General features: G+C 43.5%; 2 long non-coding RNA genes across 3 annotated transcripts in view; one reads left to right on the forward strand and one right to left on the reverse strand.

Annotated features, from left to right (window-relative positions):
• Positions 1-545: 545 nt before the first annotated feature.
• Positions 546-27,981, reverse strand: part of LOC137545589 (uncharacterized) — a 39,007-nt gene continuing 11,571 nt past the window's right edge. Inside the window, exon 2 of the long non-coding RNA XR_011026062.1 lies at positions 546-1,012. This is a non-coding gene — a long non-coding RNA (uncharacterized lncRNA). The remainder of the gene's footprint in view (positions 1,013-27,981) is intronic.
• The window catches only part of LOC137545584 (uncharacterized), an 82,088-nt gene continuing 77,261 nt past the window's right edge, over positions 23,155-27,981 (forward strand). For both annotated transcript variants that reach the window (XR_011026061.1, XR_011026060.1), the window contains exons 1-2: positions 23,155-23,244; positions 23,532-23,731. This is a non-coding gene — a long non-coding RNA (uncharacterized lncRNA). The remainder of the gene's footprint in view (positions 23,245-23,531; positions 23,732-27,981) is intronic.

Below are 27,981 nucleotides of genomic sequence, written 5' to 3' on the forward strand. Positions count from 1 at the left end.
TGATGCTGTAATGTTTATATAGCACTGAAAAACCTCTGCAATGGACAAGTGTCACTACTTGATATTTCAGTGGTGCTGGGGTGGGGTCCTCTTCTTGATTGAGTTACATCTGCGATTGCTTTCTGATACTTGCAGAAGAACGGCTCGTAGGCCATGATGTGACCTATTTATGCAGCTCCCGAGCCAAGAGAGCAGGAACAGGTGCTCATACAGTAATACGGTACATCAAGGGCAGCATTTGCCGAGATCTAAAGGCTTCCTGGCCTTCACATTAAACATGAGGTTAGGAGGCGTGAACAGATAAAAGGCTTAGAACTTTACGGGATGCACTGACAGAAGAAGAAAAATAAAAACCCTCTGCTTAACTCGGTGATTAAATGTTTCCATTTGTTTCCATTAGTTCTGGCCATTGTTTAAACAAGATGTCAAGTTTATTTAGGGATGTGGGGGGGATCGTGTAAGAATCTGACATAACGTGGGCTAAATTTACAAGCTCTTGCTTTACTATGGGAGTGAAGGAAAATGCAAAGGCTACATGCGCTCCATTACAGTTGTCGAAATTGACGTTTATTGTGTTTTTGGTAGAAGTTGTATTAATGGTTTTGTTTGTGTTTTCTGTTGGCCATTTTTTTTCTTCGTTTCGTACAATTTTATAAGTGTTTTTATATTTACTCTGATAAGGAAATGGATGATGGGCTGCAGATGAAGCTTGGGCCACCATGATGGTTGTTGTGGTTTGGCTCATCCTCTATCCTCAAAGTTGATTCCGGCTCTTCCGAGAAGGAATGTGCCGTAAAATCCTGAGATCGGGGTCACCGGCAGCCACCTGTGCTAATCTGAAGGGATGCATGTCCTCTTGGCCGCTGTACATCTAAGCTTGACAAACATTCATCCACCTTTACTGGTGTGACAGCTGACCTCCACTGCTGTAATGACAACGCAATATGTTCCTAGATATCCATACAGGGTGGCGCCAGGAATCTGCGGTCATGAACTTAAGGCGCAACAAAACCTAAAACAGAAGTTGTTAAATTCTTAAGGCACATGGGTTGTTTAGTTTACAATAGAAGCATTGCTTTGGGCATTGCATTTTTTCAGTCTCAAAATCTGTATTAGAGCTGTGCACATTCTGCATTCATACAGCTGCAAGACCCCTTCAGTGTGCTTGCTTCCTGTTTAGAAAGGGGAGTCTTCAAATACCACTTCCTGTGAACTACAAGTGTCCAGCAGGAGGACTAACCTCCCTCCTAATGCCTAACACAACCCCCCCCCCCTCCTAATGCTTTACACTAACCCTTCTCCTAATACTTTACACTAACCCCTCTCCTAATGCTTTACACTAACCCCTCTCCTAATGCTTTTCACTAACCCCTCTCCTAATGCTTTACACTAACCCCCCCTCTGAATGCCTAACACTACCCCCCCCCCCTTATGGCTAACACTAAACCCCCTCCTAATGCCCAATAGTGATGATCATGTGTCACGGAGAAGCATGTGATTTGTTAGATCAGCTGACAGATTTGCAAAGCTATGATTCGCTGTGATGACATCCTGCTTTAGCACATGATCATGACTAACAAATCAGTGACTTGCATATCTATCACCTGACCTAACTGATCACATGCTTCTCCACCAGTTCTCTAATGCTAGATCGATTATTTCCAACATGTCTCATTTGCTTTCCGATCGAATTCCGAGCATTTTCCGATTGATTTCCTATTAAAGTTAACGGAAATTGATCGTAAAATGCACAGAAATCGATCGGACAGCAAATCGGACATGTTGGAAATAATCGATCTGACGGTAAATCGACCATAAAATCTCATAGTGTGTACCGAGCCTTATGCTAGGTACACACCATACAATTTTCTGTTAGATTTTCTCTTAGATTTACCTGCCAGATAGCTTTTTTCCATGTTGTAGGTAAATCTAACAAAAGAATCTAACAGAAAATTGTATGGTGTGTACCTAGCATTGGACGTGACCATCACTATTGCCTAATACTAACCCCCTTCCTAATGTGTAATACCAGCTCCCCCCTTAACTACTAGCTGAAGCACTAGCCATTCGACTAGTGATAGCTGACCGTCTAGTATTACCCAAGAGCGCTAGCCAAACTGATAGCAGCTCCCTTTGGGGGTGAACCACGTAAGGTCAAATTTAGTATGGACCTTTTTAGTATGGACATTTTATTGTGCAATACTACCAGTAGTGAGGATAGTTTGGACAGAGCTGTGGTTAGTGCTAGGATATATAAGCTTGCCCCCAAACCATCCTCTTGAGATATATCGTCACTTGTAAATACTATTTCAGTTTATGTCCATCTAAAAATTCAAGATTTTTTCATTAAAAAATTATTTTATTGAAAATTTTCAACAAATACAGAACAACAGTCAAGAATATACAGCAGGTTCATAAGAGATACATCATACAGTATATTTTGCATTTAGCTGGTTTTAGTATGATAAGGTTATTGTTTATATTAGGAGCATAAGTCATATCTATGTCCCAGCGAAACATCAGTACCATCAAGGCATGCTTCTTTCATTACAGACTGACGTCTATAAGATAAGTGTACCTGAGACTAAAGGAAATAAGTTTTATACATACCTGGGGCTTTCTCCAGCCCCCTTCAGGCCCATTGGTCCCTCATCATCCTCCTAGACCGCCTGTGTCCTCTGCAATTCAGTCTGGTAATCCCATCAGTCAGTGTGTACTGTGCATGCACAGCCGGCCGTGTGCGTGTGCCCTGTCGCACTCCCATCGCCGGGAGAGTTTTCCGCCTGCGCAGTACTAGTGCACAGCCACAGAAAGCTCCCGGGCGCGGGAGCATGCCGGGGGAGCGCGCTCGGTTGGACTGCACCTGCATTGACTGACGGCATTACCGGACTGAATTGTGGAGAATTTTTAATTGTAAATGTTAGGTGTAATTTTACTTTTTGGCGCTGGTGCTGCAAACACTATCCTATTTTACAGGAAGTGTTCACTTTTTTTTTTTTTTTTTAAACATTTTATGAGCTTCACACTACTTCCTGGTTTATGAATAGACATGGCCCCTGATCGGGGTCATGTCCATTCATTCCAAGCATTCCGATTGGGTTCCCCTTCCCCAATCGCAGTGTCCCAACAGTTACGAGCCACAGAGGGACGCACGTGTGCACAACGGTGGCGGGAGCGAGCGACGCATTAAAACGTCCAGGAGCAGTTAAAGCGGCATTGTCACCATGAAAATCAAATTTCAACAGCAACTGGTCTGAGTGTATTAAGTGATAAAGATGCTAATCCTGCATTCAAAACTTTTTCTGCTGTTATGTTTTGGACTTATCACATACTTTTGGAGCACTGGCCCTTTAAGTGCCATTGCCAAACAGTTGCATGCTGGGGGTCTTGTTTATCTATATTATATTCCTCCTCTTCCCTTTAGTTCCCCCTCTTTCTAATGACATAAGACAGTGCACTTCTTAGTATAGACCTCAGTGGGAGTGTCTGCAGACTCTGCAGGTAATCAATACACAATTAGCAAAAGGAGAAAAAAAGTGAGGGAGGGAATGATGTCAGGAGGTCAAAGGTAACAAAGATGGAAACTGCCCAGAATAGAATTCTCTGCTGTTCCTTTATACAATTCACAGGAATCATAACGTGGACAGTGCAATACATCTGTTATGTAAGAAGAACTAGTATTTATCTACTTATATATGTGTTTTTTATTTCTAGGTTAGCATGGGTGTCACTTGTTCTTTAAGAGGCTCCAACAGGACGTTTTAATGCGGTGGGTCGTCAGGTAGTGGTTAAAAATACAGCTATCAGTGGTATTTATGTATTGGTAAGTATTTGTCATTTTTGTACATATTTATTTCTCACATTGTGAATTATATATTCTTTTATTAACCTCCCTAGCGGTCTATTAAAACCGCCAGGGGGCAGTGCAGCACATTAATTTTTATTTTTTTTAAATCATGTAGCTAGCCTATCGCTAGCTACATGATAGCTGCCTCCGGCGATCAGAGCAAACAGGAAATCCCGTTCAGGGATTTCCTGTTTGGCTTCCCTTGCCGCCATGGCGACGATTGGGATGACGTCATCCACGTCATGGTGCACCGGGGAGTCCCGATCCACCCCTTAGCGCTGCCTGGCACTGATAGACCAGGCTGCGCAGGGGGTCTGGGGGGGGGGGGGGCGGCGGGTAGCGGCGAATCAGCATGGAGCGGCGGCGATCGTAATGTACATGCAGCTGGCAAAGGGCTAACTGCGTGTAATAAAAAAAATTATGCAAATCGGCCCACCAGGGCCTGAGAAATCCTCCGCAGCGCCAGGGAGGTTAAGAGTATTATTATTCAGGATACCGACTTTCATGGTCATTTTCCTGGTTTTAGCATCAGATAGGGCTGGTTCACACAGCAAGAGCTTTTTAAGCGCTAGTGATTTGAAAAGCTAATGCAATGTTATGGATGATTTTTGTAAAATCATATCCCTCAAGTGAGAACACACACACAGCATTACATTAGCAAGAGCTTTTCAAATCTCAAGCGCTTAGAAAAAGCTTTTGCAGTGTAAACTAGCCCAAACACACAGTCCAAACACTTCCTATATCTATATATTGCTGTATGTTGGTATGTAGCCTCACCGTCTTACTAAGGCTTAGCCTAGGCTGTTAAGCTATGCAGAATTCTCCTCCCAGAGCTTTCTGGGAAACCAGGCATTATTTTCACTGGCTTAGGAATTCTCACAAACAAACATTCCATAGAGATGCACCTGACAAGACTAAAGATATCGCCACCTGTGATAAATATCAGAATGTAAATCAGGGTGAAGAAAGATTTTACAATGGGCAAACACTGACTAAATCATTTATAAATGAATAATGCAAAAAGAAACAAGCTATTTTATTAATTGCATTATTTTCACTACAGTTCCTCTTTAAAGGATACCCAAGGTGACATGTGACATGATGATATAGACATGGGTATGTACTGTACAGTGGTTAGCACAGAAATAACTATGCTGTGTTCCTTTTTTTTCTTTCTCTGCCTGAAAGAGTTAAATATCAGGTATGTGGCTGACTCAGTCCTGACTCAGACAGGAAGTGACTACAGTGTGACCCTCACAGATAAGAAATTCCAACTATAAAACACTTTCCTAGCGGAAAATGGCTTCTGAGAGCGGGAAAGAGATAAAAAGGGTCAATAGTTCATAGATTTTAGCTCTGGCATACTTCAATGAATGTGTCATTGAACAAAAACAATAAAACAGTTAAAGAGAAACTCTGACCAAGAATTTAACTCTATCACAATCAGTAGCTGATACCCCCTTTTACATGACAAATCTATTGCATTTCACAAACAGACCATCAGGGGGCGCTGTATGACTGATATTGTGGTGAAACCCCTCCCACAAGAAGCTCTGAGTACCGCGGTACTCTGGGCAAACTGCCACAATGTAACAATGTTCACAGACAGGAAATGGCTGTTTACAGCTGTCTGTAACAGCCAGAACAGCTAGGAGCAGCTACATAACCTGCCCATAGTAACAATGTCACCATGTAATTCATGTCAGAATGTGAATCTGGGAGAGGAAAGATTTTACAATGAGCAAACACTGACTAAATCATTTAAACATAATTATTGTAAAAATGAAGCACTTTTTTTATTACATTATTTTCACTGGAGTTCCTCTTTAAAACTTAAAAAGTAGATTTAAACATAAAATAAAACTGTGGAATATCTTAAAAAGTCATTTTTAGGAGAAGGTAGATAGATACAATCGTTTTATTACAATTATTTTATTTTTGCCTCGGGTGTCCTTTAATGAAAAGATAATACGGGTTCCTTATAACAGCACTTGTATAAAGGCCTTCTCTTCCAGGAGAGGCAGCCACAGCAATTCCCAGCCCGGCATCTCTCACGATGCTCAGAGCACCTTTCAATGGAAGGTTTAAGATAAGCATCTGTCTCAGTTCTGACTGATACTCTCACTTCTGCACGATATCAGCTCTTAAGCCCTATTCACTCTTCTCAACCGTTCCGTGAGAGCAATGAGAGGGCTTATCAACGCTGATAAAAAGGAAAGTTTGAGGCTGAAAGTGATCGCATAAATCACAAAGGCGCGAGTATTCAGCGAGGCAGCGAGCCATCGTGGGGAGATAGCGGCTCTACGCCTCGCTCTCTCACTCCTGTGTTTATATCAAAAAGGATAGAAACTTGGCCCAGACGGCCCGAAACACGATCTGTAAAAATAATTTCTAGTCTGAGCTCTCCAGTGCTGATAGTGGCATAGAGCGCTGAGCCAACTATTAGCGAGCAAATTCCCCCGGCCCAGCGCTGCACATTACTTGTACACATACTGGAGTCTGTTGCCTGTCTAAAGGCCATATACTTATTGATTTTTATTTTTTTGCATCAAAATCCATCCAATTTGACCATTTGGTTGAATTCACTAGAAATCGATGTCCCAAGCGATTATTACTGCAGGCATGGCCGGATTTCAGGCAAGGCCACATAGGCCATGGCCTAGGGCACCAGGAAAGCAAGGGGCGGGCTGTGGGCAGCAGGGTGGCAGCAGCAGTTAGCCTGCCGAACATTTGTCCTGCTACACAGAGTTTGCACATAGCGGTGGGTGGCTATCAACAGACAGATCCGGCACTGGGGAGATGAAGGGGCAGCGAGCGGGCACTAATAGTGATCTCTGAGCTGCCTGTCACTCACCGAATGTGCTGCTCGCCAAGGAGCTTGCAATATAATCCATGCCAGCATGTCACTTACTGTCCTCAGAGCAGGAGCTTATAGTGTAATCCCTGCCATCACTTCACTACCTGTCCTTAGAGGATCTTATAATGTAATCCTTGCCATCATGTCACTAACTATCCTCAGAGGATCTTATAATGTAATCCCTGCCATCATGTCACTAACTGTCCTCAGAGGATCTTATAATGTAATCCCTGCCATCATGTCGCTAACTGTCCTCAGGAGTTTATAATGTAATCCCTGCCATCATGTCACTAACTGTCCTCAGAGGATTTTATAATGTAATCCCTGCCATCATGTTGCTAACTGTCCTCAGAGGAGTTTATAATGTAATCCCTGCCATCATGTCACTAACTGTCCTCAGAGGATCTTATAATGTAATCCCTGCCATCATGTCACTAACTGTCCTCAGAGGATTTTATAATGTAATCCCTGCCATCATGTCACTAACTGTCCTCAGAGGATTTTATAATGTAATCCCTGCCATCACTTCACTAACTTTCCTTAGAAGAGCATACAATCTAATCCCTGCTGAGTGTGTGTGTGTGTGTGTGTGTGTGTGTGTGAGGGGGGGGGGGGGGGGTTAGGATGCTGCAGGTTAGGGGCAGCTGGTGATAGTGGGCCTTGGATGGTAAAAATTACAAATCTGGCCCTAACTGCAGGGAGAGGTGGCAGCGCTTCCCAAGACAGGCTGCATCTGAATGGCTAACTGCATGGATGTGCAGAGCCTAATTATAAGCAGGATACACAACTTGCATTCAAAACAGATGCACCAAATTAACATTAATGGAGGATACAGTTTTCATGCAGAATTAGTTTTTTACCCCCTCATTTCTCCCTTACTACATGTAGCAGTACCTGTGGAGGAGCCCTCTGGCTTACTGCTGCCTCTCGTAGGTCCCCCTCTGCTCCCCTGTACCCACTTCCCATAGCCTTGTTGGCTGTAATATGGAAGGCGCTGCATCTGCTGACTGACCAGTGTATGCCCATTTCAGCTCAAGATGCATCCTGCTCCACTTGGTCTAATGCGCGCTCCCGTCTCTTCATAGTCAGTGTCCCTGCGAGCAAGGGAGCTGTCCGCTATGCGGAGATCCATTGACAATGTGCGGAGTAAAGTCACACTTGAGCGGCATGAGAAGACATACAGCAGATGCTCAAACATGCTGACCTCTCCTGCACAGCTCCAGACTGGAGTGCCCAAGACCATATTTGTTGTTTGTAAGCAAATGATAAAACTGTATTTTTAGGGCTATGATTTTGGCAGGGAGCAGCAGAAATGGGGCACATGGGGCCAGGGCAACAAGAGGATTTCAGATGTATGTTTATTTTTATAGTTTTTTTTAAAGCTACAGATTCTCTTTAACCAGTTGAGGACCACTGCTTTAAACCCCCCTAGTGACCAGGCGATTTTTTACAATGCAGCATTCTGCAGCTTTAACAGCTCGCTGCACAACCATACAACTTAGCACACCAATTAATCTTACCTCCTTTTCTTCACACAAATAGGCCTTTCTTTTGGTGGTCCATGATCGCTGCTGCAATCATTAGGTTTTTGTTTTTATTTAAAAAAAGAGCCTTTTTAGAAAAAACATTTCTCTAGTTAATCAAAAACAACAAACAACAAAACCCCAAATTGAACAAGGCAAATTCTAGAGCAGGATTTGTCCTTTTTTTTTTTTACTACAGAATATACACCAAGTGGCCCAAAAATTAGAGACCACCTCTAATACCAAGTTGGTCTACCTTTTGCTCTGATCACAGCCAATATTCTTCTTGGCATGAACTCAACAAGATGCTGCTACCAATGCTGAGCAATGATGACCCATGCTGACATAATGGCAGCTCTAAGTTGGGTCAGATTGGATGGTGGCGTTTCCAAGCTTTGAAGTGACCTTTTGACTTGGTCCCAAAGATGCCTAATATGATGGAAGTCAGGGGACTGAGCAGGCTATGGAAGCAACTTCAGCCTAAACAAACAAACTGTAATTAAGTTACATTAGTTATGTTAATTAAAATAGATAGGTTATATAATCTCTTACCCACCCTGTTGTAAAAGAACAGGCAAATGTTTATGATTTCATGGGGGCAGCCTTTTTTTCTGGTTGAAAGGAGGTGACAAGGATCATGAGACACAGTTCCAGCTGTCCTGATCACCCCTCCCAGATGTGCATGCTAGGCAATGAGAGCAACAACATCAGAAATCCCATCATGCTTTGCACAGTATCAGGAGAAAAATGCCCAGGCAGATTTCTTTGGTGGGGCGAAGCTTAGTTTCTGTGCAGCTAAAAATGAAGCTTGGGTAACAAAAACAAAATTCTGATGCTGTGAAACTGTTAAAGAAACACCAGGCCTTTTCAGTGCTGCTGAGTAGATTTTTAGTTTGGAGGTTCACTTTAAACTCTGATGTTCCTTAAACCAATTTGAGACTGATCTAGCACTGTGGCAAGAGCCCACAAAAGGCATCTTTTCCTATTTTTCTGTGATACCTGAAAGCCCCGTTGATGATCTCCTGCTGCTAAAGCCCATCCTTTGCAAAGTCCATCTTGTTGTGCGTTGGGATATGCTTTGTGATGTACCTGAATTTAATTCAGCTGTAATTTGTCGTGTTGTTGCCCTTCTGTTGCTGCAGACTATGCCTGCTACTCACCTTTCACCTCACTCATTCACCAGCCTTCTTCGACCACAATAGTCCTTAATGCTTGATTTTTTTTTCTCAGCTGCCACTCTTTAAGAACCCGAGCTACTGTTTGGCAATAAAATACTTAAAGAGTGGTAGTTTCAGAGATGCTAGCACCAGCTCACCTTGCACCAACAAGCATCCCTCGTTCAAAGTCGCTTAAACCTTTTGTCTTCCCATTTTCACATTAACTTCCGTGAGAAATACGCTGTCCGAAGCTGAGCGATCCTTATACAAGCAACTCTGCATTGTTAGGTCACCCTAGTCTACGTCACTGTTGGACTGGTTAGCTTTTAAATAGAATGCCTCCATTTTTTGGCCACTTAGTGGCACTCACACTGATCAAAGACTGGCACTGGCAATAATAATCTGCAGGTGCCATAAATAAGTTTTACCTATGGCTGGTGTACATGGCAGGCACTGCTGAGATAATGGAGGTGTGGAAGAGTTGGTCTTCAGGGTCAGATGGAAGGAAACAAAGAACTCCAGCATTAGACCTGAACTGAGATTAGAACATTCCAAAAATAGTCTTCTGCATTTCACATACCTCGAAATATCCAAAAGCTGCAGCACAGTGGATAAAGTGTAATCATATTTTTTTTTGCTGGCTATGAAATATAGATCCTGAAGGATTTGACCTGTCAGAATCGATTTAGTGAGACATAGAGGGAATGGATGTATGACCCTTTGTGCTGGTTTCAAACAATCCAAACACATGGAGGTAATCAAGGCTTAGCTGCGTGCACACGAATGCCAAGGGGAGTCTCACCTTTCTCACATTGTGGAAGTCTTACAGGGTTCATGCCTGCTGTATATACAGCTATACGTCTGCCCCATAGGCTGACCCTAATTCTACACTACATGAAACCCATCTACTGTGTAAGTGGGGGTCATCAGCAGCACTCCTCACTGTGACTCAAGGAGAGACTTCAAGAGGAACTTTAAAGGACACCCGAACTGACATGTGACATGATGAGATAGACATGTGTATGTACAGTGCCTAGAACACAAATAACTATGCTGTGTTCCTTTTTTTCTTTCTCTGCCTGAAAGAGTTAAATATCAGGTATGTAAGTGGCTGACTCAGTCCTGACTCAGACAGGAAGTGACTACAGTGTGACCCTCACTGATAAGAAATTCCCCTTTTTATCTCTTTCCTGCTCTCAGAAGCCATTTTCTGCTAGGAAAGTATTTTATAGTTGGAATTTCTTATCAGTGAGGGTCACACTATAGTCACGTCCTGCCTGAGTCAGGACTGAGTCAGCCACTTACACACCTGATATTTAACTCTTTCAGGCAGAGAAAGAAAAAAAGGAACACAGCACAGGTGTTGGTGTGCTAGACACTGTACATACACATGTCTATCTCATCATGCCACATGTCAGTTCGGGTATCCTTTAACCAAGGATTGAACTTCATTCCAGTCAGCAGATGACCCTTTCGCATTAGAGATCTTTACCTTTTCTCGAATCAGGGTGGTCTGTATGACTCATAATTTGGTGAAACCCCTCCCACAGTGTGATGTCATGACCAAGGTCCTGACAGTTTGCTGTCTGTGAACCTCGTTGCACTGTGGGAAATAATGGCTTTTTTCAACTGTCAAGCAAGCAATATCTGTGCAAAGAACACTCAGTAACGAACATGCCGTACTGGCAGAACTAAAGATGCCACCACCAGTGATACATTTCAGAATGTAAATCAGGAAGAGGAAAGATTTTACAATGGGCAAACGCTGACTATAAATGAATACTGTAAAAAAAATAAGCAATTTTATTTATTATGTTATTTTCACTACAGTTCCTCTTTAAGAATTTCGGCTGGCTATAAGCCTCTTTGGTTAATTTTTGTAATATATTTAGAAATTAACCAAATCATTTTTGTACAAATCATACTGTGGGGTTATCCCACCTGCAAGACAATCACACCATTCACTCTCATCTTCTGAGTGCTACAATCAATGGTCTACTGCTACTAAAGTTAATATATGGAATATTTTCTATATGTTTCTTGGGGCGAAACGTCTGGCTGTGGAGATGGTAGTGTTAGGAGGATGGAGAGCAGCGTGCAGCGCATCAGCCAGAGGCAGGGCCGGATTTACCATAAGGCACTGTAGGCACATGCCTACAGACGCCTGATTAGGGGAAGACATCCCCCCGCCATAGTGCCTCTCCTCCTCTTTCCCTATGCAGGCCAGCAGTTCAGTGAGGGTTTGTAGGTTCATGGAGGGCAAAGTTTAAAGAGAACCAGAGACGTAGCACCCTCATGTATTTTACTACATTTATCAGTGGGAACATGACAGTAAACACCTACCCTGCTTTTAGTTTCATTGTTATCTGCTTAATTAGTCTATTAGCAGCTGTGATAAGAATCCCCGACTGAGCCTTCAGTCTAGGTTTGACCTGGAATCATTATAGCTGAGTCACTCTTCTGTGGAGTCTTTTCAAGCCCAAGCCTGCCCCCTCCTTGCTCAGCTTTGCTGCTTTGCATACTGAGAGCTCGGATGACATGTGAGGGGCTGCTGCTGCTGAGAGAGAAGCTCTGAAACAGACAAGTGTGGCTGCAATATGATCTGTGTACACTCTGCATAGATAATGATGATGACTGCAGTTTCATTCCTATGAGAGACACTTCCTACAGGCAGCTGCACATCATACCAAAATGAAAGCACACAGATGAAAGGCTGCAGCAGCCTTTCTCATATAGCCTAGACAGCAGCCTAGTCTCATATAGCCTAGACAGCACATCCAGAACAACTCATAACCCGGAAGCAGAAGGGATATGAGCCGGCGGCCATATTGGATTTTTCCTGGAGCAATAATGGATAAAAAACACTAAAAAACGCACACCAGAGCGGCGAAATTATCAGGTAGAGCATTTATTCTTTACAAGCTATCGACTGATATGTTTATTTTGTGTGAAACGTTCATCTCTGGTTCCCTTTAAGGTGCCAAGACATCTTTGCCTATAGGCTTCTGTGAGGTAAATCCAGGCCTGGCCAGAGGGGGCGGCATGGGCGAGTTAACCCTCTCAGCTGTGGTCTGTACACAATAGGACAGTGCTGTTTTTCGCTAAGCTGCTCTCGCTCAGCTTAAAGGCTCCTTTCAAACATGTTGCGTCGCGGTACTCTCCCCGCCGCAGCTCGTCTAAGTGGCCGCTAGTCTCTATGTGATAGGCCACAGTACCTCTAATACGACGGAAGAGGTCCAGACAACACTTGATCAAAGGCCAAGGGGACACAAAATGGCCGTCGCAGGTCATACCGGTGCCCACACACCTGTCCGATCATATATGCTGGATTGTCTGAATAGTTACATTGGGTGGTGCCCACTCTCTGTTTCTTTGCATCACACACCTATACATTATACACTTATTAATAAAGCAGTATTAGAAAAAGTAAGTACTGAACATAATTAACTCCAGATCGCGGTCAGATCTTGCCAGCTCTGGGCGACTCATCCTGCAAAGTGAAGGAAAACAGGGTGATGGGATGTGGTTAAGTCCTGCATGTTCAAAAGATTGGCGTACAAAGGATCTAACATCTAAAGTGTTAAGGCATGTCTCAAGATTGACAGAAACACAAGAAAAACATTGTTGGCCACAGGAATGTTCAACAGAATATAAAACCCTTGTTCTAAAATATGAGGCTGCCATACAAACCCACTAACGCCTTTTCAACTGCTGATAGTGAACATTACAAATGCACAAGGTATTAAAGTATTTGTCCGCAAGAGTCCATACAAACCCGATATCGCCAAGGAAACGTGGAGAGGCATTCAGGTCCAATGCTGAGGGAAAATAATAAAGTTACACTTGGTAATTGCAGTCAGGCTCTGGTATTCTGTGTCAGGGGAGGCTGTGATGATGGACAGTTCTGGCTGTTTGTAGATAAGATCCAACCTGGCACCATATTGTGCTACAGGTCAAGCTGCCCCTGCCTCCTGGGCAAAACATGCTATATTTACACATTCATCATTGGTTTAGTTACTGCCAGATGCAAGCAGGCTCAGACAGAAAAGGTGTGCAGGGATATGCAGCCATGCTGCTGACAGCAAAGTACTGACTGTAAATGCGTGTTTGGTGCCATTTCAACATCAGGTCAAACAGCCCCAGCTGACAGGGAATATTACAGATGGTTAACTCTCCTTGGAAAATGAATACTGCAGGAGCATTGGCTAATCATAGTCATGTGATTATGGGGCTGATTCAAAAAACCATATCTAATGATTTATCTCATCATACTTAAAGGGAACCAGAGACGAAGCACCCTTGTGGATTTTACCATATATATCAGTAAGAACATTAGAGAAAACACTTACCATGCTCTCTGTTTCATCCTCACTGCTAAAAGTGTCTGTTATCAGCTGTGATAAGAATCCCAGTGTGAGCATTCAGTCTGGCTTTGCAGGGAATAATTATAGCTGCGTCATTATAGCAGAGCCACAAGGGGGCAGACTTGGGCTTGAAAAGACACCAGAGAAGACATACTCAGCTATAATCTTTCCATAGCAAAGCTAGACTAAGTGCTCGGTCGAATGATAAAGTTCAAGTGCGGAGGTGGCACACCTTACCCAAGATGTGGGTGCTATGGCCTGTGGATACTGAGCCCCAGCATCCAGACTTCAACAATACGGTAAAAGAGTCCAGGTCAGCACACCTTTTTCAAGAAAAGAATTTTCTCAATTTATTGCTCCATAAGTTTTCACGTGCTTATGGAGCAATAAATTGAGAAAATTCTTTTCTTGAAAAAGGTGTGCTGACCTGGACTCTTTTACCGTAAGTGCTCGGTCGGGGATTCTTATCAGAGGTGATAACAGTCAGATTAAACAGAGAACAATGAAACAAAGAGCAGATTAGGTGTTAACTGTCATGTTCCCACTGATTTATTAGGTAAAATACAAGAGGGTGCTTCATCTCTGGTTCTCTTTAAAGGGAACCTGAAGTGAGTAAAATGACTTAAAATAAACACGTCATTTAGCTGCAAATGAATATTACATACTAACCTCACCGTCCGTTCCTCTCAGACGCTCACCATTTTCTTCTTTCAGTGATCCCTTCCAGTTCTGACAAGATTTGTCAGAACTGAAATATACCAGTTGCTGTCAGTTATATACCAGCAGCTGTCAGTTACAACTGAATGTGCAAGGTAATGTCCATGTTTCCCTATGGCTCAAGGGGGTGATATTACAGTTTAACGGTGTTCTGACCAGGAAGCTGTTATGGGGTAATGGCCATTTTTTAAATGGAGGATGGAGAATTCCACTGATCACAGTGGAGAAATGGGACGCAGGAGTGGAGAGTGAGATTGAGGAATAGACTACACAGGAGGTAAGTATGACCGGTGTATGATTATTTTGACTTTTTATTTTCAGTTCAGGTTCTCTTTAACCACTTAAGGACCAGGGTATTTTCTTCTGATTGGTGCTGCGTGGACTCTCCAGCCCGCAGCACCGATCAGGAAATAGCCAGGGCGATCAGACTTCCCCCCCCCTTTTTTCCCCACTAGGGGGATGTCCTGCTGGGGGGGTCTGATCGCCGCCGGCTAACCGCACTTTCCGGGGGGGGGGGGGGGGCTCTTCAAAGCCCCCCTCCGGAGCGCTTTCCGCCCTCCCCGGCTTTCCCTCCCTCTCCCTTACCCTGTGAGTGGCGCAGGACGGAGTTCCGTCCTGCGCCTGATAGGATAGGCTTCTGCCTATCAGATGCCGGCGATCCCTGGCCAATCAGAGGCCGGGAATCGCCGATCTACGTCAAGGCGCTGCTGCGCAGCAGCGCCGTGTGATGTAAACAGTGGGGATTTCTTCCCCGGATGTTTACATTATACGTGCGAGCCACGATCGGCGGCTCGCACACTGTTCACGGAGACAGTCTCCGTGAACTGGCATGGAAAGGCCGCTCGATCGAGCGGCCGTTTCCATGCTATACCACTAACGACCCGCCGACGCCTATCGGCGTTAGGCGGTCGTTAAGTGGTTTTTAAAGAGGAACTCCAGTGAAAATAATGTAATTAAAAAGTGCTTCATTTTTTACAGTAATTATATATAAATAATTTAGTCAGTGTTTGCCCATTGTAAAATCTTTCCTCTCCCCGATTTACATTCTGACATTTATCACATGGTGACATTTTTACTGTTGGCAGGTGATGTCAGTGGAAGGAGATGCTGCTTGCTTTTTTGGCCGTTGGAAACAGCTGTTATTTCCCACAATGCAACAAGGCTCCCACAGTGTGATGTCAGCACATGGTCCTGACATCACACTGTGGGAGGGGTTTCACCACAATATCAGCCATACAGAGCCCCCTGATGATCCGTTTGTGAAAATAAATAGATTTCTCATGGGAAAGGAGGTATCAGCTACTGACTGGGATGAAGTTAAATTCTTGGTTATGGTTTCTCTTTAAAGCCTGGTACACACTTTAAAGGACAACTATGCCCAAAAATCATATAATGTAAAATACATGTAAACACATTCCAATAAGAAGGGCATTTCTTACCGAGTAAAATGAGCCATAAATTACTTTTCTCCTATGTTGCTGTCACTTACAGTATGCAGTAGAAATATGACAGAACCAGCAGGTTTTAGACTAGCCCATCTCTTCAGGGGAGGTTCTCATGGTTTTCTTTAGTTTCAAAAGCACTTAGTGAATGGCAGTTGCTCCGTCCAACTGCCAAAAAAGTGTTCGGCGAGCATGGAGGCTGGCCAGCATTTTTGTATAAATCCTTTTCAGGGAGGGTATTTCTAAAGAATAAAGGACATGCTGAGAATCCCCTATGGAGAGATGGATTAGCCCAAAACCTGTCACTTCTGTCAGATCTCTACTACTTACTGTAAGTGACAGCAACATAGGAGAAAAGTAATTTATGGCTCATTTTACTCTAGAAGAAACATACTTCTTATTTGTATGTGCGTAAATGCATTTTAAATTTTACATTTTTTTGTGATAGTGGTCCTTTAAATTTTTCAATGCCTTGCCAATTTTACCATCTGTCATAGAGCTTATCTACACAATCTGTTCATAGTTATCCCAACTGTAGGTAATCATACCACATGGAGGTGGTAAAACTGGCCAATCATGTGTTTACTAGACTTTAGCCTCGCAGAATAATTCTGCATGTCAACTCACTGCCCATACAGTTGTATGAGCCTGTGAATCAATTTCACGCTGAAATCTGTGGGCAGTGTATGGGCAGTTAATAGATCCCTCTATGATCAGATTCGATCAGAGAGGGATCTATCTGTTGGTCGATCTGGTGGCAATCGACTAGTGTATGGCAGCCTTTACACTCTCATCATTGTCTCTTATCATCCTCAGAGACATGAGACAAGGTTGTAGGGTGTAAGTGCCTAAGGTCAGTGATCTGAAGAGGGAGGCCGTCTCTCCCACATAAGGCTCCTGTAGGCATGTGCCAATGGTGCCTTATGGAAAATCCAGCCCTGCTTGCAGGTGTCCCTCTTTCCTACCTCAGAAAGTTGGGAGGTATGCACATGATAATGCATGCATTATGCAACGCACACAGTATCCAGCATAAGGGCGAGGACTTCACCCCCTTAGCTGTGCCTGTGAGGAAACGCACAGAATGTATTTGAATATCGGCATGGAGAGATGTAATATTATCAGCGCCCGCTGCCATGTCACAAGGACAACATCACAGGAGGAAGCGCTGTAACAGCTGGCGGTGGTAGCAGATGTTCCCCAGACAGCACTACTATAGGAAGATGCAGAAGGACGCTCGGGTTTCACAGACACAGAGAGCAATGCTGCCAAAATACTTTGGATACAAGTATGTCCTGCTGTGGAGCAAGCCCAACAATCTGCTGAAATTCACAACCTGATCTGTTTCCGTCACCGACTGATGCACTTGTGTGAACTTTGCTTTCCTCTGTGATTGCTATGAATATGGTAATGCTGGCATGACTGGGGCTTAAGCACTAAATGTAGCCAATGGACCTTTATACACTGTATACATATATATATATATATATATATATATATATATATATATATATATATATATATATATATATATATATACTAGCTGATTGCCCGGCGATGCCCGTGTATGTATTTGGCTGGTGTTGGCTCCGCCTACTTTTTCTAACCCTAACACACAATTACTCACTGACCAAGTTTGTGAGCTTTGCGGCCTTTGGTATCAATAATCTGCATTGAAATGAAACAAATCTGATTGGCTGTGTGTGGCTCCACCCCCTTTTCTGAAATTGAACCCCAGTCACCAACTGCACCAGGTTTGAGGCCTGCGCCATCAACAGTTCAAGAATGGTAGCAATTAAATATTCCCCTTGAAAAGCAACAGGTGAAGTTTGATTCACTTTTGTAGGCTCCACCCACTTTTCTGAATATTAATCCCAGTCACCCTGTGACCAACTGTGCAAAGTTTAAAAACCCTGCCATTAACAGAATGGCTGCAGTTTACATTTTCCCAGTGAAATTTGTATTTGTCTTCACCCACTGATGACCCGGCGTTTCCCGGGTATGTATTTGACTGGTGTTGGCTCCACCCACTTTCTAACCCTAACACACAAACACTCAATGACCAAGTTTCTGAGCTTTGGGGTCCTTGTCCTTGGCATCAATAATTTGTATATTCCCATAGAAATTAAACAAATCAGATAGGCTGTTTGTGGCTCCACCCCTGTCCAGCATTTTAACCCCAGTCACCCAATGACCAACTGTAGCAGGTTTGAGGCATCTGCTATTAACAGTGTAAAAATGGCAGCAATTTAAATATTCCACTTGAAAATCAACAGGTGAATTTTGATTGGCCATTATAGGCTCCACCCACTTGCCTGAATATTAATCTCTGTCACTCAGTGACCATCTGGGCAAAGATTGGGAACCCTGAAATAAACAGTGTAAGAAGGGCTGCAGTTTACACTTTCCCAGTGAAATTTGTTTTTGGCTCCGCCCACTTTTTGTAACCTGGACACAAAGCCATTACTCAATGCCCAAGTTTGTGAGTTTTGGGGTCCTTGGCATCAATAATTTCAAATCTGATTCACTGTTTGTGGCTCTGTCCCCTTTTCTGAATTTGAACCTCAGTGACCCAATGACCGACTGTACCAGGTTTGAGGCATGGGTCATTAACAGTGCAAGAATGGCAGCAATTTTAATATTCTCCCTGAAAAGTGACATGTGATTTTTGATTGGCATTTTAGGCTCCACCCACTTTTCTGAATATTAATCCCAGTCACCCAGTAACCAGCTATGCTGAGTTTGAGAATTAACAGTGAAGAAGGGCTGCAGTTTACAATTTCCCAGAAAAATTTGTTTTTAACTCCACCCACTTTTTGTAACATTGACACACAGTCACTACTCAATGAGCAAGTTTGTGAGCTTTTGGGTTCCTGGCATCAAAATTGTGCTAATGGAAGCAGTTTATCCAGCAAAGAAATCTGGCTGTTTTTGGCTCCGCCCCTTTACTGAATTTGAACCCCAAACACTTAACGACCGACTGTAGCAGGTTTGAGGCCTCTGCTATTAACAGTGTGAGAATGGCTGCAGTTTCAATATTCCCCTTAAAAAACAATAGGTGAATTTTGATTGGCTCTTGTAGGCTCCACCTACTTTTCCGAAAATAAATCCTAGTCACCCAGTGACCAACTGTGTGAAGTTTGAAAACCCTGCCATGAACAGTGTAAGAAAAGCTGCAGTTTACATTTAATGTAAGTTAGTTGTTTTTGGCTCCGCCCACTATTTCTAATCTTGACATACAGTCACTTAATGACCAAGTTTATGAGCTTTGGGGTCTTTGGCATCAATAAGTTGCATTTAACCATTGAAATTAAACAAATCTGATTGGCTGTTTTTGCCCCGCTCCCTTCAGAATTTAAACCCCAGTCTCCCAGTGACTGACTGTAGCACATGGTAGGCCTCTGCCATTAAGAGTGCATGAATGGCAGCAATGCAAATATTCCCCTAAAAAATTAAAAGGTGAATTTTGATTGGCTGCTGTAGGCTCCACCCACTTTTCTGAATATTAGTCCCAGTCACCCAGTGGCCAACTGTGTCACGTTTGAGAACCCTGCCAATAACAGAATGGCTGAAATCAATCTAACAAATCTGATTGGCTGTTTGTGGCTCCACCCCTTTAGTGAATTTGGACCCCAGTCACCGAATGACTGACTGTATCAGGTTTGAGGCTTCTGCCACTAACAGTGTAAGAATGGTAGCAATGTGAATATTCCCCTTGAAAATCAATAGGTACATTTTGAGTGGCTGTTTTAGGCTCCACCCACATTTCTGAATATTCATCCCAGTCACCCAGTGGCCAATTGTGTAAAGGTTGGGAACCCTGCAATGTAAAAATTGAAGTTTTTGGCACCGCCCACTTTTTCTAACCTTGACATACAGTCACTCAATTATCAAGTTTATCAGCTTTGGGGTCCTTGGTATCAATACTTTGTATATTCCCATTGAAAAATAAACAAATCTGGCTGTTTGTGGCTCCGCCCCCTTCCTGAATTTGGACCCTAGTCACCCAGTGACCAACTGTACCAGGTTTGAGGCATCTGCTATTACCAGTATAAGAGAATGGTAGCAGATGAAATATTCCCTTTGAAAACCATTAGGTGAATTTTTATTGGCTGTTGTAGGCTCCACCCACCTTCCAAAATCTTAATCTGTCACCCAATGACCAACTGTGCAAAGTTTGAGAACCCTGCCATTAACGTTGTAAGAATGGCTGCAGTTTATATTTTCCCAGTAAAAGTTGTTTTGGCTCCGCCCACTTTTTGTAACCTTGACACACAGTCACTCAATGAGTTTGTGAGCTGTCAGGTTCCTGGCATCAAAAATGTGTGAATGGAAGCAGTTTATCCACCAAAGAAATCTGATTGGCTGTATGTGGCCCCGCCCCTTTAGTGAATTTGGACCCCAGTCACCCAATGGCCGACTGTAGCAAGTTTGAAGCCTCTGCCATTAAGTGTAAGAATAGCAGCAGTTTAAATATTCCCCTTGAAAATTAACATGTGAATTTTGATTGGCTGTTGTAGGCTCCACCCATTTTCTTGAATCTTAATCACATTCACCCAGTGACCAACTGTGTCAAATTTGAGACCCCTGCGGTTAACAGTCTAAGAATGGCTGCAGTTTACATTTTTCCATTTAAAATGAATGGCTGAAATTTGATTGGCTGTTTTATGCTCTGCCCACTTTTCCTGGATTTGTAACCTCGGTCACCAAGTGACCAACTGTGCCAAGTGTGGGGACTCTGGCTTGAATACTGCGAGAATGGCAGCTTTTTCTTTTTTTTCTATTGACTTGAATGGGTGAAATCTGATTTGCTGTTTGTAGCTCCGCCCAGGTGTACAGGGGGGGCGCGAGACCCCCAGAACCTATCATCCCAGGTAGTAAGGGATCTGCATACCAAGTTTCGTTCAAATCGGTCAAGCCGTTTTTGCGTGATCGTGGCACATACACACACACACACACACACACACACACACACACACACATACATACATACATACATCCATCCGATTATATATATATATATATATATATATATATATATATATATATATATATATATATATATATATATATATATATATATATATATATATATATATATATATTAAACAATGGTACGCCAAATGGTGATGCACTACAAATGACTTTTTTCCTATGTAGCTGTCACTTTCAGCAGGCATTATGGATCTGACCTCTTACCACCAGGTTTTTTTATGTTCACTAGCCTGCTTACTGTACTTGTGTGATAACACATTTACACATGTAAGCAGAGCAGACTAGTAAACATATATAGTACCTGTTGGTAACAGGTCAGGGCGGGATGACGTGGTTCAGTGTTAGGCAGTGGGGGAGACAGAGCCGGGAGAAGGTCCTCCAGCACCCAAGGCTTGAGACACTAAAGTGCACCCCTACATCCCTCCCACCCGAGCCGTCACACGCTGATTGATATTAGACTAAGAGGCCCCCCAGGGCCCCCAACACCTTAATCTCTAGTTATCTGGCTTGCTGTTACTGCCATGTATCCCCTTTTCTAATTTCTCTCTGCTTCAAACACAATAGCGGAATGATAGCTGAGTGAGTTGTGCGCCCCCTCCTACACTGCGCCCTGAGGCTGGAGCCTCTCTCGCCTCTGCTTTGGCCCGGCCTGGGGGGAGACATGGTTAGTGTTAGGCAGAAGTAGAGGGGTGTTTAGGGTTATGCACCAGGAGGGCCTTAGGACTAGGTAGAGGGAGGGGTCAGTGTGAGAGTAGGCAGGGGTGAAGGGATACGTTACCTGGTCCTGGGCAGGCGCGTCTCCTCCAATTCCTAGTCAGTTTGCAGCTGTCCTGCAGCCAGCCAATCACCATGCGGCTTCAGTCCCCACATGGTGATTGGCTGGCTCCAGAACTCCTGCAAACTAACCAGGAAGTGGTGGAGGAGATGTGATCGCCCAGACCAGTAAATGTATAATAGATGCCAGTAATGTCATCTTGTTACTACGGTTATTTAACGTTTTAGGACATTTCTAAAACACTAGGTAACCTTAGAAGCAAGATGTCATTATTAGCATCACCTTGCGCCAAATTTTTTTGGCTTGCTACTTTAAATGTATGCCTATTAAAGAGCTGAGGTCTGGACTAAGTACTGTGTTTTCCCCATCCTGCATTGCATTTGGGAAATCGCTACACAAAGCGCTTTTTAAAGCACTTTGCGTTTTCCCTATACCTTCCATTGAGCCAAAGCGCTCAGAAAATGGTACAGGCAGCGCTTTTTAAAGCGGCAATTTCTAAAATCACCAGCGATTAAAAAAAATCTGCAAACGCTCATAGCGTGCCCTTACAGTACGTTTTACTCAGGGGTAAGTAGGCATGTATTCAGATCACATCACATTTTACATATTTTCCTGATAGTGTTACAGTGTTTTCACCTTTAAATGTAAGGAGGAAGCTGAAATTATTAGCATCTTATTGAACATCCCTAATAACTACTGCGGGATGAAGCTACAAGCGGAAATAGTCACTTACATAGTACATTTTACCCAGTGATAAATGTACATTCTATACGTAAGCATTCAGATCACTTCAAATGAAAATTGTAGTTTGTCCTGATAGTGTTACAGTGTTTTTGCCTTTAAAGCGGAACTTTAGCGAAAAGGAGAAAAAATCCATACATTGCAAAGTGAGAAGTTAAAAAATAAAAGAGACATCAAGAAATGATTGGTATTCGCCATGCAATTTGTTCATGTTGTTTGATCCACAATCAGCCATCAGTGGCGTAGCTAAGGAGCTGTGGGCCCCAAAGCAAGTCTTACATTCAGCCCCCCCAAACACTCTATATGTAACAATTGATACGGCGCACCAAAACCTGCCAATGGCAACTACAGTATCAGAGGGGATGGGGAAGCAGTTTGTTAATGATTACCACTATTCAAAGTATCTATAGAAGTGATTATTATGAGCACAGGACCAATAGAGAGCTAATACTGCAGTTGAGGGAGAGCCCTTCGGGGCCCCTCTGGCCCAAGGGCCCCGATGCAACCTCTGCAACCCCTATTGCTACGCCCCTGATCAGCCTGCATGTAATCCATCACTACTACTGGCAGACCTGAAAAAAATAGACACCACCATTGACTATAACCACACCCCCTAACAACGCAATAGGCTAAAAGGTTGGGTTTTTTATATAGATATACACTGTATATGCACAGAGGGAGATATTGGTTGCTTGGCAGTTGGAAAAAGCTGTTATTTCCCACAATGCAATAAGTTTCACAGACAGCAAACTGTTAGGACCTATTCTGTGGGAGGGGTTTCACCACATATCAACCATACAGACCGCACTGATGATCTATTCAAGAAAAGGTAAATATTTTTCATGGGAAAGGGGTTATCAGCTACTGATTAGGATGAGCTCCTGTAGAGGATTAACCTGCCATGATGAATATATGCCACATAACTGGTAAATAATAAAATAAAGTATTTTTTTCTGGAGGGAGTGAATAGTCCAGTCTTATAAGTTTGAGCGTAAACCAAAAGTTTAGACCTCAGAAGGACGTTTCGCAAACCTGCAGCTGGAGACAGGAATTTTAATTGAAACATGAGATCACCGTTCCCCTTACACAATGACCTCACTTTGATTACTTCCCAAGGTGAAAATCAACACCTCAGGAAAGATCAACTGCTAAAGCATTCAACGATGATAGACAAAACGTACCGAAGAAAGGAAAATACGTGGCGCAGAGGAGAGGACGGTATTCTCCTGAAACGATTATGTATTTCCAAGGCAGCAGGTGTGAAGTGTGTCATCAGCTCGTGGGACAGCCTGGAAAGGTGCCGGATGAGAGTCCAGGTTGGTGTTTGTATTATGTCAGTCACAGGCTGCTGCAGTTTACAGACGCGGGCAAAGATTTCACTGAAATGACACATTGGTATTCTGAAGCAAAGCTTTACGGTGTAACTTTGGGCCTCAAGTAGGTCATTTTACAGGCTAGGCAGTGAAGGTTTGACTCCAAACACAACATTTTAGCAGAAAATATGACCTGAGGCTCTGTAGCTAAGAGTTAATTGACAGGGATGCATCGAGGGATTGGCTTATGTGCTTAAAGGACATACGAGGTAAAAATAAAGTGATGAGAAAAACAATTGTATCCATCCTTCTCCTAAAAAATGACCTTTTTTTAGATCTTCCACAGTTTTATTTTATATATAAATCTAATTTTTAAGTTTTTACTATTTCGTTGTCTCTGCTCATTGACATATTCATTGAAGTATTCCAGAGCTCAAATCTATGAATTATTGACCCCTCTTAGGTCTTCTCCGCTCTCAGAAGCCATTTACTGACAGGAAGGTATTTTATGGCTGTAATTACTCATCAGTGAGGGTTATGCTCTAGTCTGACCAAGTCATACCCAGTCCCGACCTGGACAGAAACTGTCACTTGCATACCTGATGTTTAACTCTTTGAGGCATAGAAAGAAAAAAAGGAACACAGCCTAGTTATTTGTGTGCTTGGCACTGTACATACCAGGGGCGTTGCTACCCTCAAAGATCAGTGGCACATGCAAGGATCTATTCTAGGCTGCCCCGGATGTCCCCCAGGCAGCGGGTGGCACTGGCAGTACTCACCTCTGGCCACTTGGTCTCCAGATTCTGCAGACATCTCCTCTTCTGGACTTCTTCCCCTAGCGTATGAGAATGAATTAGATTCTAGAGCTCTTAGTGTCTGATTCTTGGATGCTAGCGAGAGAATGGACAGCTACAGAGGAGACTAGGAGACCAGATGGTGGATATGAGTAGTTTCATCTCCTGCACTACTCTACAGTGAGGACACACATGATGCATGCTTTGTATGGAGGCTCCAGGCACCGCAGCTTCCAGCATGTCACCACAACACCCAGCATGACCCTTAGAGGCACCACAGCGCCCAGCATGGTGCCACACAGCATCCAGGATGTCCCATACGTTTAAATGACATTGCCTATTTATGTGAAATGCTGCTTTTTATTTTTTTCTGGGCGGGCCTACTTAGATCGCTGTTAAGTTCATGTAAATTTGGCCCTACGCATGACCACACCCACATTCCTGTGCATGGCCACACCCATTTATCATCTGAAATGCCCAAAAGTGCCCCGGATCTTTTAGGATCCTAGCAACGCCCCTGGTATATACACATGTCTATCTCATTATGTCACGTCACCTCGGATGTCCTTTAAAGTGTACCTGAAGTGAGAAAAAGTGCCACTGAGGGGTACTTACCTTGAGAGCGGGAAGCCTCTGGATCCTAAAGTGGCAGTGGCAGCACCCAAAAATCCCCTTGTCGACCCTTGTCTGGAGCTTCGCACAGTCAGTAGAGTGGACCCGATCTGGCTTGGGTATTTCCGCTGGAGCCAGAGTGGAGAGGCGCTAGTGTGCCTATAAATATTACTGCTGTGCAGTGTTCAGGGGAGACAGCGCTGGATCCGGCCGGCTGAGGAGGATGGGGGAAGCTTCAGTGCCTTTTCACACTGGGGTGTTTTGGTGCGGTAAATTTACCACATCACGCCCCCAGGCAAAGAAAGTCTATGGGGTAGTTCATACTACCTGCGCTGCGCCGGAAGTTCCCTATCTAACACATACCTACATTACCGTGTGGTGATCTGCGTCGGACCGGAAGTCGTGTAAGTCTATGGCAACGTGCGTTTTTAGGGTTGCGCATGTGCGGAAGCGTATTTTAGAAATACGCTTCCACGCACTTCATCGATCGTGAGCGTCACTTCCTGTTGGCCGGGTGCCAGAGAGGGATTACCGGATACTAACACGGTAATCCCTGAAGGCCTGTTTTGTGGTGTGCGAGCTGGTAGCATCATCTGCTACATTTCTGCCTTTAACCTGCTCAGCACCACGGTATATTACGGTACATTGGTGCCTTCTGTTGGTTAAGGGCTCTGCATCTGACACAGGAGACCATGGTTCAAATCTTAGCTCTTCCACTTTCAGTAAGCCAGCACCTATTCAGTAAGGAGTTTTTGGATGAGACTCCCTAATACTGCGACCGGCTACTGAGCAGGCCATAGTGGCTGCAGCTGTGCTGCTTTGAGCCCGCCGGGAGAAAAGTGCAATATAAATCTTCTGTAGTCTGCTTGTTACTGTTTTACTGCTGCAGCCCTTGCACTGTGGCTCGAGTCCTAATACTTGTTATAATACTACACTTAGCTGAGCGATATCACAGACCTTTTTTTTGTGTTTGCATCACAAAGCAATCATATTTTTGTTCTCACTTTCTGAGTTTTCTTGTGATTTTGTTTAATGGTCAGGTTATGCGTCAGAATGGGTGCAGTTTTAACAGGTGTGTGACCAGACTGTTGACTGTGGAATGCATATTAATAAAGAACTATCACAAATAAATAGCATTTTCTAAAATACTTTCTTGGAGGTCCTGTAGATGAATTTCAGGTTTGGAAACCCAGGTACCGGTAAAAAAAAGGATTCAAAAAGAGCACCAGGAGCGCCAATAGTGTAGTTTTTCTGGGAAAAAGAAATGTAAAGAATTAAACAACTAAGCAATCACAAACATGGGTTGCTATAGGCAACCACAATTTCGTCCCTACACGGTTGTGTGACTCGGTTAGGTAAACATGGGTTGCACACCAGAAAATACAAAGGACCACTGGATGTAGTCTCTGAGGTAACCCCCGGGAAAGGGGAGAAGACAATGCAAGATGCGAGGAGGAGCCCCAGTTGTGAAACGATATGTAGCGAGTGGAGATAAGTAATAGGAACAGTCTTACCTCATGATAAGAGGTTAAGATTTTTATTGTTAGACACCAATAAAGACAACGCATTTCACAAGACCTGCCCGCTTCCTCAGGTCAATACAGTGTCTAAGTCTGAGCTGTGTATCTCTGTTTCAGAGCGCCAAATAACTATTATGAATTTTCCAAAATAAATTGGCCTGGCTTGGAGCACTTGCAAGCCACTAATTAGATTGACAGTTTAAAGTGAACCAGAGACGAAGCACCCTCATGTATTTTACCATATATATCAGTGGAAACATTAGAGAAAACACCTACCCTGCTCTCTGTTTCATTATTTACTTTTCAGATTGCTTCTTATCAGCCCAGATAAAATCCCCGACTGAGAGCGGGGTAGGTGTTTTCTCCAATGTTCCCATTGATATGTATGGTAAAATACATGAGGGTGCTTCGTCTCTGGTTCCCTTTAAGCCCAATCTACACGATACGATTCTTTGTGCGATTCGATTACGATTCTATTTACGATTCGATTAAATCTAACATGTCCGATCGGGATTCAATTCGATTTGCCATTGCAGAACAATGGCAAATCGAATTGAATCGAATCTCGATCGGACATGTCAGATTTAAGCGGATCGTAAATAGAATCGTAATCGAATCGCACAAAGAATCGTATCGTGTAGATGGGGCTTTAAGGTTAAACACCTTGTTAGCCAGGTGGTATGATATGATCGTGGTATTGTTGTTATCACCGTTGTCATTTGATGAACAGAAGAAAGTTCATTTACAGTATAGAGTGCAGGCAGATGACAGATATTTCTCCTATGTCTGTGGATGAATGTATCACGCATTGATGGCAGTCACACAAGGAATACTATAAACGACCTGGAGAGCTGTGCTGGAATCAGGCAGATTTTGGCTGAACGGGGCAGACTGTCACAGTGATCGGCCTGTCAACACATTACAGAACAGCCAGCGAATCACACTTATTTTCCTGCTAATCTTTTCCATCCACATCTCTCCCCGAGGCTCAGGAAAGAGCTTGCGGTCACTTCCAGCGCCCTGCCAGGCGTCTGACATTTTCCTGCTAAATAAGACACCCTAAACTGACATTGTGTAAACACTAACATCTTTTATGGGATTTGCATGAAGATTCCAACGGTATTTATAACCCAGAAGAGTTGAATGATCAGGCAGTTTTGCCCAAAAGATGAGTCATCTTGCTGTGACCAGATCCTGAGTAATGCTGGGAGCCTGCCAGCAGAAGGCGCCGAGCGCGGTAAAAATTGGCTAAAAGGAAGAACTCCGATGAGGATGGCAGACGATGCTGATAACTGAGGCTGAGGAGCAGATACCTCATGCATGATAT

Source organism: Hyperolius riggenbachi, chromosome 1, assembly GCF_040937935.1.
Source record: "Hyperolius riggenbachi isolate aHypRig1 chromosome 1, aHypRig1.pri, whole genome shotgun sequence".
NCBI classification, from domain to species: domain Eukaryota; kingdom Metazoa; phylum Chordata; class Amphibia; order Anura; family Hyperoliidae; genus Hyperolius; species Hyperolius riggenbachi.